The sequence below is a fragment of the Anabrus simplex genome, chromosome 4 (genome assembly GCF_040414725.1).
Source record: "Anabrus simplex isolate iqAnaSimp1 chromosome 4, ASM4041472v1, whole genome shotgun sequence".
Classification (NCBI taxonomy): domain Eukaryota; kingdom Metazoa; phylum Arthropoda; class Insecta; order Orthoptera; family Tettigoniidae; genus Anabrus; species Anabrus simplex.
In genome coordinates, this window is record NC_090268.1 from 46,331,175 (window position 1) to 46,345,372 (window position 14,198).

A 14,198-nucleotide genomic window follows, 5' to 3' on the forward strand; every position below is an offset into this window, starting at 1 on the left:
GATGGTGCGACATAAAACAAATTGTAAATAATTGTTGTACTTTTCCTTTCTTTACTGAAAGCGAGACACTGATATTAACAGCATGAAATTACGTATAATATTTTAATAGGCCTACTTTGGTATCAATTTAAGTTTAGTCTTTGTCAAGTTTATTTGCCATTTCCTTCTTCCTGTTATTTCTTTCGTTCTTTCTTTCTTTCTTTCTTTCAACATCTGCGACCACCGCACGTGTTAACCACGAAACAAATTATTCTGCGATATCGGTGTGTGCTGTGGTTCATAATCAAGTTTTTATATTTATATTTTGACTTTAGAATAAATTAAATGTTAACATGTTTAAATAATCGACGCAAAATATGACAACCTTGCTTTTGACAGAGCTCACTTGCGTTTTAAACGACACGCGCCTCTTGTGTCCAGAGGAAGGAAACCGACTGCAACCCTCATTATCACTAGGGCGGGCAGAATGACAACCCTCATTATTGGCAGGGTGGGCCAAGTTTTGAGATCAGAGGATACCGCGTTGGTATGCTTTGAGCGTCAGGACTATATACAGCCCCTCTATGTTATTCTAGAAATTCAAGTCGCTGTGTTGACGCATGCGCCTGAAGCCTCCTTGTCCTGGGGGTAGACGAAAGCTGTGGACCACATCGTGATTCACGGCGTCTTACGGCGACAGGCAAACTAGCTTGGGTAGGGTAATGTTAGTTGTAGTACAGTAGTTAACCCTCGGTCTTGAAGGTTTCAGAGCTACGCATCAGAGGCTACAAGAAAAACATGAGCATTTTAACAGTATAGGCACTTACACATCGTCTTGCTAATAAAAATAAAGTTATATACATGAAATCAATTAAATTAAAGGTTTTTTTAATTCGGCATGTATACAGTTTTTGGATTATTAATTGATGGCACATAGAGAGGATTTTTTTTTTTTTCCTTACACTCGGGTAAATATTTAGGTTGCTAGCATGAATACAGAGCCAAGCGCAGAGTGCATGTATTTTGTATTTTGTTTCTGTGCACCCGAGGGTTTACCTGTAATATTCGCTGGTACTGTGATTTGTTGTTGTTGTTGCTTGTCTTGTCTCATGGGTGATGTGAGTTCGCCTGTAATGGTGGTATTGACTGTGATTTTGTTTAATGTTTTTCTTGTCTTATCGGTGAGGTTTCGCGAATTCTGTGGCATTCTTCTTGAATATAACAGTGTTATTCGTCGTGTGGAATACTTAGACACGTCTGCCATCGCTGAAACTCAGAAAGCGAGTGAAACTCTAAAATATCGTCGGTCTTTTGCTCACTGAGTTTAAGGTAGGATTTTAAGCTAATAATGTCTCAGTTCATTTCTGTAAAATCCATGACTGTACAATTACGATGCGTCACCGTGGAACTGTAAATAGATTGTTTAAAATCCTCTGTTGGTAATGTTTTGATGCTGCCGTGAATTCCAATTTCGAAATTGTAATGTCGCCGAGTTGTGATTGCTTCTTTTGTATTTTATTATTTATTTTTATGTATTTATTTTTTGCAGCTGGGATAACGAAAGTGGTCACCCCACGCCACTGACTCTCAATTTGTACCGGTACGTATTTTGGAGTCCGTCTCCGTGGTGTAGTGGTTAGCGTGATTAGCTGCCACCCCCGGAGGCCCGGGTTCGATTCCCGGCTCTGCCACGAAATTCGAAAAGTGGTACGAGGGCTGGAACGGGGTCCATTTAGCCTCTGGAGGTCAACTGAGTAGAGATGGGTTCGATTCTCGCCTCAGTCATCCTCGAAGTGGTTTTCCGTGGTTTCCCACTTCTCCTCCAGGCAAATGCCGTGATGGTACCTAACTTAAGGCTACGGCCGCTTCCTTTCCTCTTCCCTCTCTATCCCTTCCAAACTTCCCGTCCCTCCCCCTTACAAGGCACCTGTTCAGCATAGCAGATCAGGCCGCCTGGGCGAGGTACTGGTCATTCTCCCCAGTTGTATCCCCGACCAAGAGTCTGAAGCTCCAGGACACTGCCCTTGAGGCGGTAGAGGTGGGATCCCTCTCTGTGTCCGAGGGAAAATGCCGACCCTGGAGGGTAAACAGATGATGATGATTTTTATGTATTTATTTTTTGCAGCTGGGATAACGAACGTGGTCACCGCACGCCACTGACTCAATTTGTACCGGTACGTATTTTGGAGGGGTAAACAAAAGCGGATGGGCTCGTCCGGGATTTGAACCCGGGACCTCTCGCACCCGAAGCGAGAATCATACCCCTAGACCAACGAGCCACACGTACGTAGCGAAATCGGGAAATGTAGAGACGCACGTTATAAGAGTCCGTCAGCTTATATGAACGTTCTCTCGGTTCACCGTGCCGGAAGCCTTGTGTGGTTGGCAAGACACTGGTCTTATATACTGAAGGTTATGGGATCGAATGCCAGCGTTCTCACTTGGCAATTACGGGCACACGGTAGAGTTGGGAACAGAACTAAGCACAACAATCAATGCTTCTCAGCGAGGAATTCCAGCTCTATCGTCTGAAGGGCAGTGTCCTGGTGCGTGAGTCATTGGGACGGGGGATGAAACTGGGAAGAATGAGAAGTACCTCTTCCAGGCGGCCTCACGTGCTATGCTGAATAGGGGATTTCGTGGGGGATGGGAATATTGGAAAGGATAGACAAGGAAGAGGGAAGGAAGCGGCCGTGGCCATAAGTACCATACCGGCCTTTGCCTCGAGGAGAAGTGGGAAACCACGGAAAACCACTTCCAGGATGGATGAGGTCCGAATCGAACCCACCTAGGCTCCAGCCCCCGTACAACTTTCAAATTTGGTGGCAGAACCGAGAATCGAACCCGGGCCTCCGGGGGTAGCAGATAATTACACTAACCACTACACCACAGAGGTGGACTGTTTTTGTCTCATGTTATTTTAATTGTCATTACTTCATTGGGGAGATATATCATCAGAAGTATGTGCGCGTACCAGTATGTGTTTGATCTTACATGGGTGTAGACATCCTCAGGGCAAATGTTTATTTAAAATAGATTAGAGCCAGTTTCATTTATTTTCACTGCGGGAAGAATTGTTACGGAAACAAATCTGAATCATGGAAAATTATGTGATTTGTTTTTTTCATCATCATCATCATCATCATCTGTTTACCCTCCAGGTTCGGTTTTTCCCTCGGACTTAGCGAGGGATCCCACCTCTACCGCCTCAAGGGCAGTGTCCTGGAGCTTCAGACTCTTGGTCGGGGGATACAACTGGGGAGTATGACCAGTACCTCGCCCAGGCGGCCTCACCTGCTATGCTGAACAGGGGCCTTGTGGAGGAATGGGAAGATTGGAAGGGATAGGCAAGGAAGAGGGAAGGAAGCGGCCGTGGCCTTAAGTTAGGTACCATCCCGGCATTCGCCTGGAGGAGAAGTGGGAAACCACGGAAAACCACTTCCAGGATGGCTGAGGTGGGAATCGAACCCACCTCTACTCAGTTGACCTCCCGAGGCTGAGTGGACCCCGTTCCAGCCCTCGTACCACTTTTCAAATTTCGTGGCAGAGCCGGGAATCGAACCCGGACCTCCGGGGGTGGCAGCTAATCACGCTAACCACTACACCACAGAGGCGGCTTTAAATTTCTGGCAGTACCGGGAATCGAACCTGGGCCTCCGAGGACGGCAGCTAATAACACTAACCGTTACGCTACGGAGGCGGACTTTGTTTTTTTTTTTTCGTGTGGCTATTTCTAGCCGAGTGCAGCCCTTGTAAGGCAGACCGTCCGATGAGGATGGGCGGCATCTGCCATTGGTGTGGTGTGTGAGTTGCAGGGATGTTGGGGACAGCACAAACACCCAGCCCTCGGGCCAATGGAATTAACCAATTAAGGTTAATATCCCCGACCCGGCCGGGAATCGAACCCGGGACCCTCTGAACCGAAGGCTAGTACGCTGACCATTCAGCCAACGAGTCGGACATGTGATTTGGTAAATGAGATATATAACAGGATAATTTTAAATCTGAATCAGCTTATGTCAATATGACAAAATAACTATATATTAAATTTACGAATTTCAACCGTGTCCGCCTCTGTGGGGTAGTGGTTAGTGTGATTAGCTGCCACCCCCAGATGCCCGGGTTCGATTCCCGGCTCTGCCACGATATTTGAAAAGATGTACGAGGGCAGGAACGGGGTCCACTCAGCCTCGGGAGGTCAAGTGAGTAGAGGTGGGTTCGATTCCCACCTCAGCCATCCTGGAAGTGGTTTTCCGTGGTTTCCCAATTCTCCTCCAGGCAAATGCCGGGATGGTATCTAACTTACGGCCACGGCCGCTTCCTTCCCTCTTCCTTGTCTATCACTTCCAATCCTATCTTCCACAAGGCCCCTGTTCAGCATAGCAGGTGAAGTCACCTGGACGAGGTACTGGTTATTCTCCCGAGTTTTATTCCCCGACCCAATGTCTCACGCTCCAGGACACTGCCCTTGAGGCGGTAGAGGTCCGAGGGAAAAACCAACCCTGGAGGGTAAAAAGATTAAGAATGGAAGGCTTTCAACAGTCATGATAGTAAGTGAAAGAAAGAGCAAACTAAAGATTGGTGTAAACTAGTGGTCGTATAATGGAACATGCATCTGCTGGCAGGACCTAGTATTTACAGCGCACTATGTCTTCTGGTATGGGCTAGAGCAATTTTGTTACTTTCATTGATCTGTCTCTGTCTTATCCTTGGCTTTGACAATATGAAAGTGACTGAGGTATGAGCGATGCTAGTAATGCCATTTCTTCTGCAGCCAGTCCCTGTTATGAATGGTGTGAAAATGTTGCTCATAGGGTAGGTTGGTGCGTGCATTTCAGTGGGCTTGGAAGACTGATATGTAATAGCAACATCTGGCACGGTGAGGAAAGCAACGGAAAACTACCTAACTCCTCATTTCCCTAGTATGCCTCTTCAGTGATGCCTAGGCCATCTATGACAGCTAATGGCAGATCTGTTGAGGATCCAACCAGCCCTAGGGCTGAAGACTGAACATACATTAGTATAATGGAACAATGGTGCTCGCTAAGCAATGCAATAGATTTTTCACTGCATTATGTTGTGATATATTTATATCAATACCAGTTATTTCCTACTTTAAGGGAGCAGCTTAAATACAAATTTCAATTACGGACTTTTGATATTGTCTTCTTCTTCTTCTTCTTCTTCTTCTTCTTCTTCTTCTTCTTCTTCTTCTGTTTACCCGCCAGGGTCGGTTTTTACCTCGGACTCAGCCAGGGATCCCATCTCCACCGCCTCAAGGCCTGAGTCCTGGAACTTCAGATTCTGGGTCGGTGGGTACGAATGGGGAGGATGACCAGTACTTCACCCAGGCGGCCTCACCTGCTATGATGAACATGGGCCCCGCGAGGGGACGGGAAGATTGCAAGGGATGGACAAGGAAGATGGACGGAAGGTGCCGTGGCCTTAAGTTAGGTACCATCCCGGCATTTGCCTGGTGGAGAAGTGGGAAACCACAGAAAACCACTTCCAGGATGGCTGAGGTGGGAATCGAACCCACCTCTACTCAGTTGACCTCCCTAGGCTAAGTGGACCCAGTTCCAGTCCTCGTATCTCTTTTCAAATTTCGTGGCAGGGCCGGGAAACGAACCCGGGCCTCCGGCGGTGGCAGCTAATCACACTAACCACTACACCACAGAGGTGGACTTGTTTAAAATCTGCTGTAGGGAATGTCAGGGGTTGTTGTTTCCTTTTTTTCTTTTTCTTTTTTTATTTTCATCTGCGGTAACGAACCTTGTTCACCGCACGCAACTGACTCTCAATGTGTACCGGTACGAATTTTGGAGGGGTAAACAAAAACGAACGGGCTCGTCCGGGATTTGAACCCGGGACCTCTCGCACCCTAAGCGAGAATCATACCCCTAGACCAACGAGCCACACCTGTTAGTGATATCAGAAACAGTAGAGATACATGTTATGAAAGTAAGTCAGCGCATGTGAAAGTTGCTGTATCTCTCTCGGTTTACATAACATGTTCAGAACCGGAAGCCTTGTGTAGTTGGTCAGACGCTCGCCTTAACCAAGGTTATGGGATCGAATGTCGGCGTACTTAATTGGCAACTGGGAGCACGTGTTCGAGTCTCGAATATAACTAAGCATGTTTCCATGATGTCACATTATTCCCATTCTATTACACATAGAACACTGAAATGTTAACGCTGATTGACTTTCATAACAAGTATCTCTACTGTTCCCGATTCATGACAGAAGTGTGGCTCGTTGGTCTAGGGGTATGATTCTCGCTTAGGGTGCGAGAGGTCCCGGTTCAAATCCCGGACGAGCCCATCTGTTTTTGTTTATCCCTCCAAAATACGTATCGATACCTTTTTGAGAGTTTATCTACTCCGTCTGAAAGTCAAAGCTGCCATTCAGGCTTTGACACTAAACAACAATATGGCATCATTTATGCATTCATTAAAAAATGTATATGTTTACATTTCTTTCTTTCTTTCTTTCTGATCTGTTTACACTCAAGGGTTGGTGTTTCCCTCGGACTAGCGAGGGATCCCACCTCTGCCACCTCAAGGGCAGTGTTCTGGAGGGTGAGACTTGGGGTCGGGAATACAACTGAGGAGGCGGCCTCGCCTGCTATGTTGAACAGGGGCCTCGCAGGGGGATGGGAATATTGGAAGGGATAGACAAGGAAGAAGGACGGAAGGGACCGTGGCCTTAAGTTAGGTACCATCCCGGCGTTTTCCTGGAGGAGAAGTGGGAAACCACAGAAAACCACTTCCAGGATGGCTGAGGTGGGAATCGAACCCACCTCTACTCAGTTGACCTCCCGAGGCTGAGTGGACCCGGTTCCAGCCCTCGTGTCACTTTTCAAATTTTGTGGCAGAGACGGGAATCGAACGCGGGCCTCCGGAAACCACTACACCAGAGAGAGATGGACTGTGTTAAAATTTCGTGTGTAGGATATTATTTTTTGATATATTTTTCTACAAAGGTGCAATTTTCTCAGAATGTGGGCCAGATGGACCAACTACACTTCATACAAATTTTTTACGTCCTCTGTTATGTACTGGTTACTCTGATTAGCTGGCTCCTCCGGAGGCCCAGGTTCGATTCCCCACTCTGCCACGAAATTTGAATAGTGGTACCAGGGCTGGAACGGGTTCCGCTCAGCCTCGTGATGTCAACTGAGTAAAGGGTGGTTCGATTCCCACCTCCGCCAACCTGGAAGTGGTTTTCCACTTCTCCTCCAGGCAAATGCCGAGATGGTACCTAACAACCGCTTCCTATCCTGTTCCTTGTCTATCCCTTTCCATCGCCCCCCACATGAAACCTGTTCAGTATAGCGGGTTTGGCAGCCCGAGCAAGGTACTGGTCCTCCTCCGACGTTGTATCCCCCAACCCGAAGTCCCTCGCAGAATCCAAATGAGAAACCAATCCTAGAGGTTATACGGATTAAGAAAGAAAGAACATTTACATACTAGGTGAGATATTACAATAATTTTATGAACTAGTTGGTCATAACAAATATTAGACTTGAACCACCAAAACTAAACCAAACCCCATGGCACTAAAGCCCTTGAAGGGCTATGGCCTACCAAGCGATCGCTGCTCATCCCGAAGGCCTGCAGACTACGAGGTGTCGTGTGGTCAGCACGACGTATCCCCACGGCCGTTATTCTTGGCTTTCTAGACCGGGGCCGCTATCTCATCGTCAAATAGCTCCTCACTTCTAATCATGTAGGCTGAGTGGACCTCGAACCAGCCCTCAGGTCCAGGAGAAAATCCCTGACATGTCCTGGAATCGTACCCGAGGCATCCGGGTAAGAGGAAATCACGCTACCCCTACACCACGAGGCCGGCCTCGAACCACCATATTTTTATTTTTTACAGTATTTAACATTTTGGGTCAACATTTTACTTATTTTCAAGATACAGTACATTTCCCCTGTTATATAGCTACTATCCCTCTGGATACCCTCAACAAATATTGCTTCAATTGGTTCAACATTTTCTGTTAAGACTTGTAACCGTACAAAGTTTCGAACCCCTGGTCTTATAAAAAAGGTGAACTCCACCATTTAATTTATGACGTAAATTAAGAGCAAGGGGGATTCAGATCCATCTCGTCAGCATTTTTCCCGCTGAGTTAATACCCGATGTCATTGATCCAAGATGGTGTTGAGAAGGGCAGCTAGCCTTAAAACTAGAAACCTGTGAGGTTACGCCCCTCTAAGATGGTGTCGCACATGGCTAAGTCCCGTCAAGATAACAGCTGTGAGGTTAAGGTCGTTGAAAAAATCCGCTTGTCAAAAGCACGTTGCTAAGTCCCATCAAGATATCAAATTTCAAATTCCGCGCCCCACGTAGTTAGATGGCAGCAGTGAGGTTAGGCTCTGTCAAGATGGCAGCAGTGAGGTTAACCACGTTCCCTTGCTCAACAAATGCACGTGGTTAGGACCTGTCAAGATGGCAGCTATCATCTTGTCAGCTGTTCAAATTCCACGCGCCCCACGTGGTTATGATGGCAGCAGTGAGGTTAGGCCCTGTTAAGATGGCAGCAGTGAGGTTAGCAGCGTTCACTTGTTCAGCAAGTGCACGTGGTTAGGACCTCTCATCTTAATAGCTGTTAATTATTCAAATTCCGCACCCTCACGTGGTTAAGGTGGCAGCAGTGATGTTAGCGACGTTCACTTGTTCAAAATCCACGTCAAAACCAGTGCACGTGGTTAGGACCTGTCAAGATGACAGCAGCGAGGTTAGCCATGCACACTAATTCAAAATTCCACGCCAAAACAAATGCATGAAGTTAGGACCAGTCAAGATAACAGCTCTCAGGTTAGCCACGTTCACTTGTTCAAATTCTGTGCCCCCACGTGGCCAGAAAAGTAAGGTAGGAGCCTGCTAGATGGCAGCAGTGAGGTTAGCCGCGCCCACGTGTTTGAAAAGTGAGGTTAGCCTTCGTCAAGATGATAGCACGTGGATTTCAAAATCCGCGCCCCCCTACGTGGTTAAGATGGCAACAGTGAGGTTACGGACGTTCTCTTGGCCAAAAAAGTGAGGTTAGGGTCCGTCAAGATGACAGCTGTCAAAGCGCGTGCTTTTGTTTACAAACAAGGCCACGTGCTCATGACGTCACGGTTACGAGGTCATGCCGTCATGGGGTCAATTACCTTGACCTTGGAGGCTCGTCAACATATGATCCTGGCCCTGGGAGAAGAGTACTCATGCTTGGCAAAACTCAATTATTCATTTATCTCCCTAATAACAGATGTGGACAGATCGAGCAGCTCAGAAACTCGGAAGCTCAAGTGACTCACTCATGGGCACACTGTTGCCACATGAATTGGTTTTCAGAACATCTTCCTTGTATGGCCACTGCATGGAACACCCGTAACGCAAATATATTAAACAAAAACAAGGTAGCAACTAACTTGCATTCTGATCGCTCATTGAGTGACTGGATAGTGAGTGGTCTGGTATACCGAGCTTGTTATCGAGTTTCGAGCTTAGGTCGACTCACTCTGCTCATTGTTCAAACCTTGCCCATTTCAATGAATCTGATTCGAGTTCATACATACATCACCAGTTTTTATCCCCCACCCTGAAGGGGCGGGGCGGGCCACCTAGAGGCTTACGCCCTCCCTCTCTCTCTCTCTCTCTCTCTCTCTGGCCAAGACATGTGGGCGAGTTGGGGAGATGTGATGGACAAAGGAGGTGGGAAAGGGATGTGAAGAAGAAGGAGATGGGAGGGGGTTTGTGGCCTCTTGGTTAAGGGTTTTACATCTTTATTTTATTTGTTATGTACACAATGTATACCAACAAATTTCTTAAAGCTAGATATTCTTGGTTGGGAAATATTATAAATATACAGCTTTAACAAAAACTTGAGTTAATTTCCATTGTATCCTATGCCGGGAAATATTATAAATATATAGCTTTAACAAAAGCTTGAGTTAATTTCCATTGAATCCTTCGCCGGAAAGTCCAGATATGGAAACAGACAGTGAAAGTTGTAAGTAGGCTACTATGCAACAATTGTTCTTTTGATTAACTTGCAATCCTACTATATACATACTATGAGTGACAACATTGTTGACTGTATAAATTCGTACAAGATGGAACTTATTTACTAGACGAGAGAGCTGTGGGAGTTTAAACCAGTGTTTCCAGAGGGGTGAAGTTGAAATGAGAATGTAAGCCGGAATGCGTGGTTGAGAAGTGGAGACTTAATGTTTGGTTTGCTGCGACTTGTAGGTGATTGAGGACTGTACTGGGTGGTACACCTCCACGCCGCTAATTCAAACTTTGCGCCAGTTGAAACTCCTCTACTGGAGGAAGTCTGAACTTTATCTACTGTGTTAATTCTCAAGTTTCTCAGAAGATGTCCCTACTTGTAAATTTTGAAGTTTCTGAACTGGGTCGTTTTCGATGTATTTTTGTTTTGCCTGTAGTAAGAAGTGTGGACATTCTCTTCCAGATGGCACTACTGAAGGACTACAATTATGCACCCTAGTGCAAAGTGAAAGAACTGTGTTTTTTGGAGAAATTTTGAATTCATAAGTTTGTTTTTTGTTAAATTTCTTTCAGTTATTGTTTAAGTTGGCAATATTAACCCTTTCTTTCCGCCAGTTTTGAATTTGACCAATAAGGAATTTCTGTAATTAATTTTCCACCAATAATGTGTTTCTTCTTCATCTAGTGTAGGGGTTTTCGTTGTTAGCCAATAAAATTCTTGTGGGAGGGTGTTCTCATTCCTGAAACGCCTCGAACTTTCCACGAGGGTATATAAACTGCTGATTTTCGGGTCTCCGCGCCACTTCAGTAACATCTATCAGTGTGTAAAGTACGTAGCAGGGGCGGGAAGCGCCTCTTTCTTCGGGCAGCAGTTCAACCACCAGGTAATGGCCGTTTAATAACTTCTTTTCTTGCTAGCTCAGCAGTTTAACTCTCGGGGCAGGTCCGAAGCCTTTTTACCATGTAACTTTCCCTAAAATGTAAAGGCACTTTGTACCAATTCTTTTTAAACTACATATTGGGATAGAGAGTGCTTAACCCTCTCGAGCTTCCACTCATATTGCGTTGAGGTGAACTTATTTTCACAACCGTTTCTTCCTTAATGTAATGTAAATTGTCTCCTTCTATAAGTCACCTCTTTAGTATGGGATTAGCCCTTGCATTAGAGGCCTAGCGCCAAGTAGGTTTTAAATAAAGTGTAGTAGGAGTGCAAGAACGCCTCCTCTCAAGTTGGTATTTTTAGAGGCCATGTAATTGACCTGTTTCTTTACTTAATAGGCCTCAGTAGGTTGGGTATTTTTACCCCTGTTTTCATGTACTTGGAGGACAGCTTGAAAGTGGAGTTTGGTGTGGCCTTTGATAGGCTTGAACTTAAGAGCGGGTTGCTCTTTCTTAAAATTTGTTTCTGCGTGCCTCGAGGAGGCTTTACTGTGTAACTGGGAGCAAGAGCTCCAGGGCATGATTGGGGTCTTCTGCCCCGTTGTTGAATCTCGTATATAGTAAAGTTGAGCTCATTGCTCAAGAATTACGTGTCTGGCTCTCGGAGCCCAAATCCTGTAACACTGTAATTGTACATTTTTGCTTGGTTGCTTTGCTACTCTGTACCTGCCACTCTTGTTATTTCTTGATTTTGCAAAGAAAATATAACCTTGTTAAATTAACTTTAATTTCGTATTTTGAGACCTGTTCACCTTCTTTCACCTCTGCACATCCACAATACTCCGTAACAAGGACTAAGGATGTATTGTAGGTGTGAATATTGAGCAATGAGAGAGTTATGAAACGGATGAGATTTTCAACTGTGGGTGGTGAGAAAATGGAACGTTTGGGTGATGTGGTCGGATCGATGGTTCTAATAGCAGCAACATATTCTGGTCGATTTTGGGAGGTGGAGGACGGCTTCTGCAACGGCGTGAGTATACTGGGTGAGTGCCTCCACAGGTGTGACACTGGAGTTGTTGGTGTGTTTTGGGACACCTGGGCGTAGCGTGTTGTTCACAGCAGTGTCCACATAAAAGACGTTGAGCAGTGCAGTGAGTGGTGTGATGATTGTCGTAGGCGTCTGTCCAGACTCGGCCGTTTATGAGTCTCTCTCTTATGGTTCTAGCACCAGGCTCGTTCTGACCAATCGAGCTGAATAGTAATGATGGGATATTCGATTCATTTTACTGAACCGATTCATTTGATTCCGTTCACGTTACTGAAAAGGTACAGCGATCCGATTCACGGCACATTAGAGTCACCGTTCCTGTTACATCTGTGTAGTGTAAACTGATACAACAGCAGCAACAGCGTTCAATGCTCGTAACTGCCATCTGGTCTTCATTCTATGAACTGGTTTCGTACGCGTCATTCAGCATTTAGATTCACGTTTCTCCTGCAGCCACCTCTTAGCATCAAGTTTTGATGTTTTAAAGCCTTTTCCCCACAGTGACAACTTCATTAAAGAAGCATACCTATAGAATTAGATGAAAAAATATCTGCACATACAATCATCAATTATCTGCATTTGGTGCTGTCGCCCAGGTGTAAAATTCCCCATCAATTCTTTGTCTAGTCTTTACCGGGCGAGTTGGCCGTGCGGTTAAGGGCGTGCGGCTGTGAGATTGCATTCGGGAGATAGTGGGTTCGAATCCCACTGTCAGCAGCCCTGAAGATGGTTTTCTGTGGTTTCCCATTTTCACACCAGGCAAATGCTGGGGCTGTACCTTAATTAAGGCCACGGCCGCTTCCTTCCAACTCCTAGGCCTTTCCTATCCCATCGTCGCCATAATAGGCCATAAGAAAAAATTCAAAGAACTTGGAAATGTCATTGTATTCACGGTTTTCTGATTCAGCGTCTTTTTAGTTAAGTTATTGAGTCAGACGGCTCATTTATTTACTCTCCTCGTTCACCAATGGTCTTGATTATGAAATGGCGTATGGCTTTTAGTACCGGGAGTGTCCGAGGACATGTTCGGCTCGCCAGGTGCAAGACTTTTGATTTGACTCCCGTAGGCGACCTGTGCGTTGTGATGAGGATGAAATGATGATGAACACAACACATACACCCAGCCCCTATATCAGAGAAATTAACCAATGATGGTTAAAATTCCCGACCCTACCGGGAATCGAACCCGGGGCCCCTGTGACCAAAGGCCAGCATGCTAACCATTTAACCATGGAGCCGGACATAGTCTCTCGTGATTCGATTATTGAAATCTTGTGCAATGATGCGACATATGAACTGAGAGAATACTGAGCGGTTCTTCCCAATATAAAACAGATAATTTTCAATGGTCATGACTCATGAGCATTACTCATAGTCATAGTCATAGAGAAGGCCAGAGGGCAGAGTTGAAATAATTGACGAATACCAACTAAGGTATGATGTTAAGAATCATTAAACTAATAGCCTACCTACTTACTAGCTAGTTTGGGATTATGTTTTGACTACCTTAATAACACTGCCAATAAAGCCCTGTAGGAAAAGGGCAGTGAATGCAAGTTGGTATTATTTTCAAATGGGCTTAGAGCGGGAGTCCGTTATAGCGTGCGATTCCTTCAGTGTGCCATGGCTCTGTATGTCTCGCTGCAGCGGACGTTCGGCTCACCGATAATATCCAGTGTGCCTATAATGAACTGTGTATGTGTTGTGTCGTCCGCCTCTGTGGTGTAGTGGTTAGCGTGATTAGCTGCCACCCCCGGAGGCCCGGGTTCGATTCCCGGCTCTGCCACGAAATTTGAAAAGTGGTATGAGGGCTGGAACGGGGTCCACTCAGCCTCGGGAGGTCAACTGAGTAGAGGTGGGTTCGATTCCCACCTCAACCATCCTGGAAGTGGTTTTCCGTGGTTTCCCACTTCTCCTCCAGGCGAATGCCGGGATGGTACCTAACATAAGGCCACGCCCGCTTCCTTCCCTCTTCCTTGCCTCTCCCTTCCAATCTTCCCCATCCCTCCACAAGGCCCCAGTTCAGCATAGCAGGTAAGGCCGCCTGGGCGATGTACTGGTCATTCTCCCCAGTTGTATCCCCGACCAAGAGTCTGAAGCTCCAGGACACTGCCCTTGAGGCGGTAGAGGTGGGATCCCTCGCTGTGTCCGAGGGAAAAGCCGACCCTGGAGGGTAAACAGATGATGATGATGATGATGATGATGATGTGTTGTGTCTCACTGATCAGTGAGTGCGCCCCTCAGCACTGTCTGCTGCGAGTCAAGTGAATCGTGTGCCGCG

General features: G+C 46.1%; 3 non-coding genes across 3 annotated transcripts; 1 reads left to right on the plus strand and 2 right to left on the minus strand.

Annotated features, from left to right (window-relative positions):
• Positions 1-2,186: 2,186 nt before the first annotated feature.
• TRNAP-CGG (transfer RNA proline (anticodon CGG)) lies at positions 2,187-2,258 on the minus strand. The gene has a single exon. It is a non-coding gene; the product is annotated as a tRNA-Pro (tRNA).
• Positions 2,259-5,822: 3,564 nt separating this feature from the next.
• TRNAP-AGG (transfer RNA proline (anticodon AGG)) lies at positions 5,823-5,894 on the minus strand. Its single transcript has one exon. It is a non-coding gene; the product is annotated as a tRNA-Pro (tRNA).
• Positions 5,895-6,231: 337 nt separating this feature from the next.
• TRNAP-AGG (transfer RNA proline (anticodon AGG)) lies at positions 6,232-6,302 on the plus strand. The gene has a single exon. It is a non-coding gene; the product is annotated as a tRNA-Pro (tRNA).
• Positions 6,303-14,198: the final 7,896 nt, after the last annotated feature.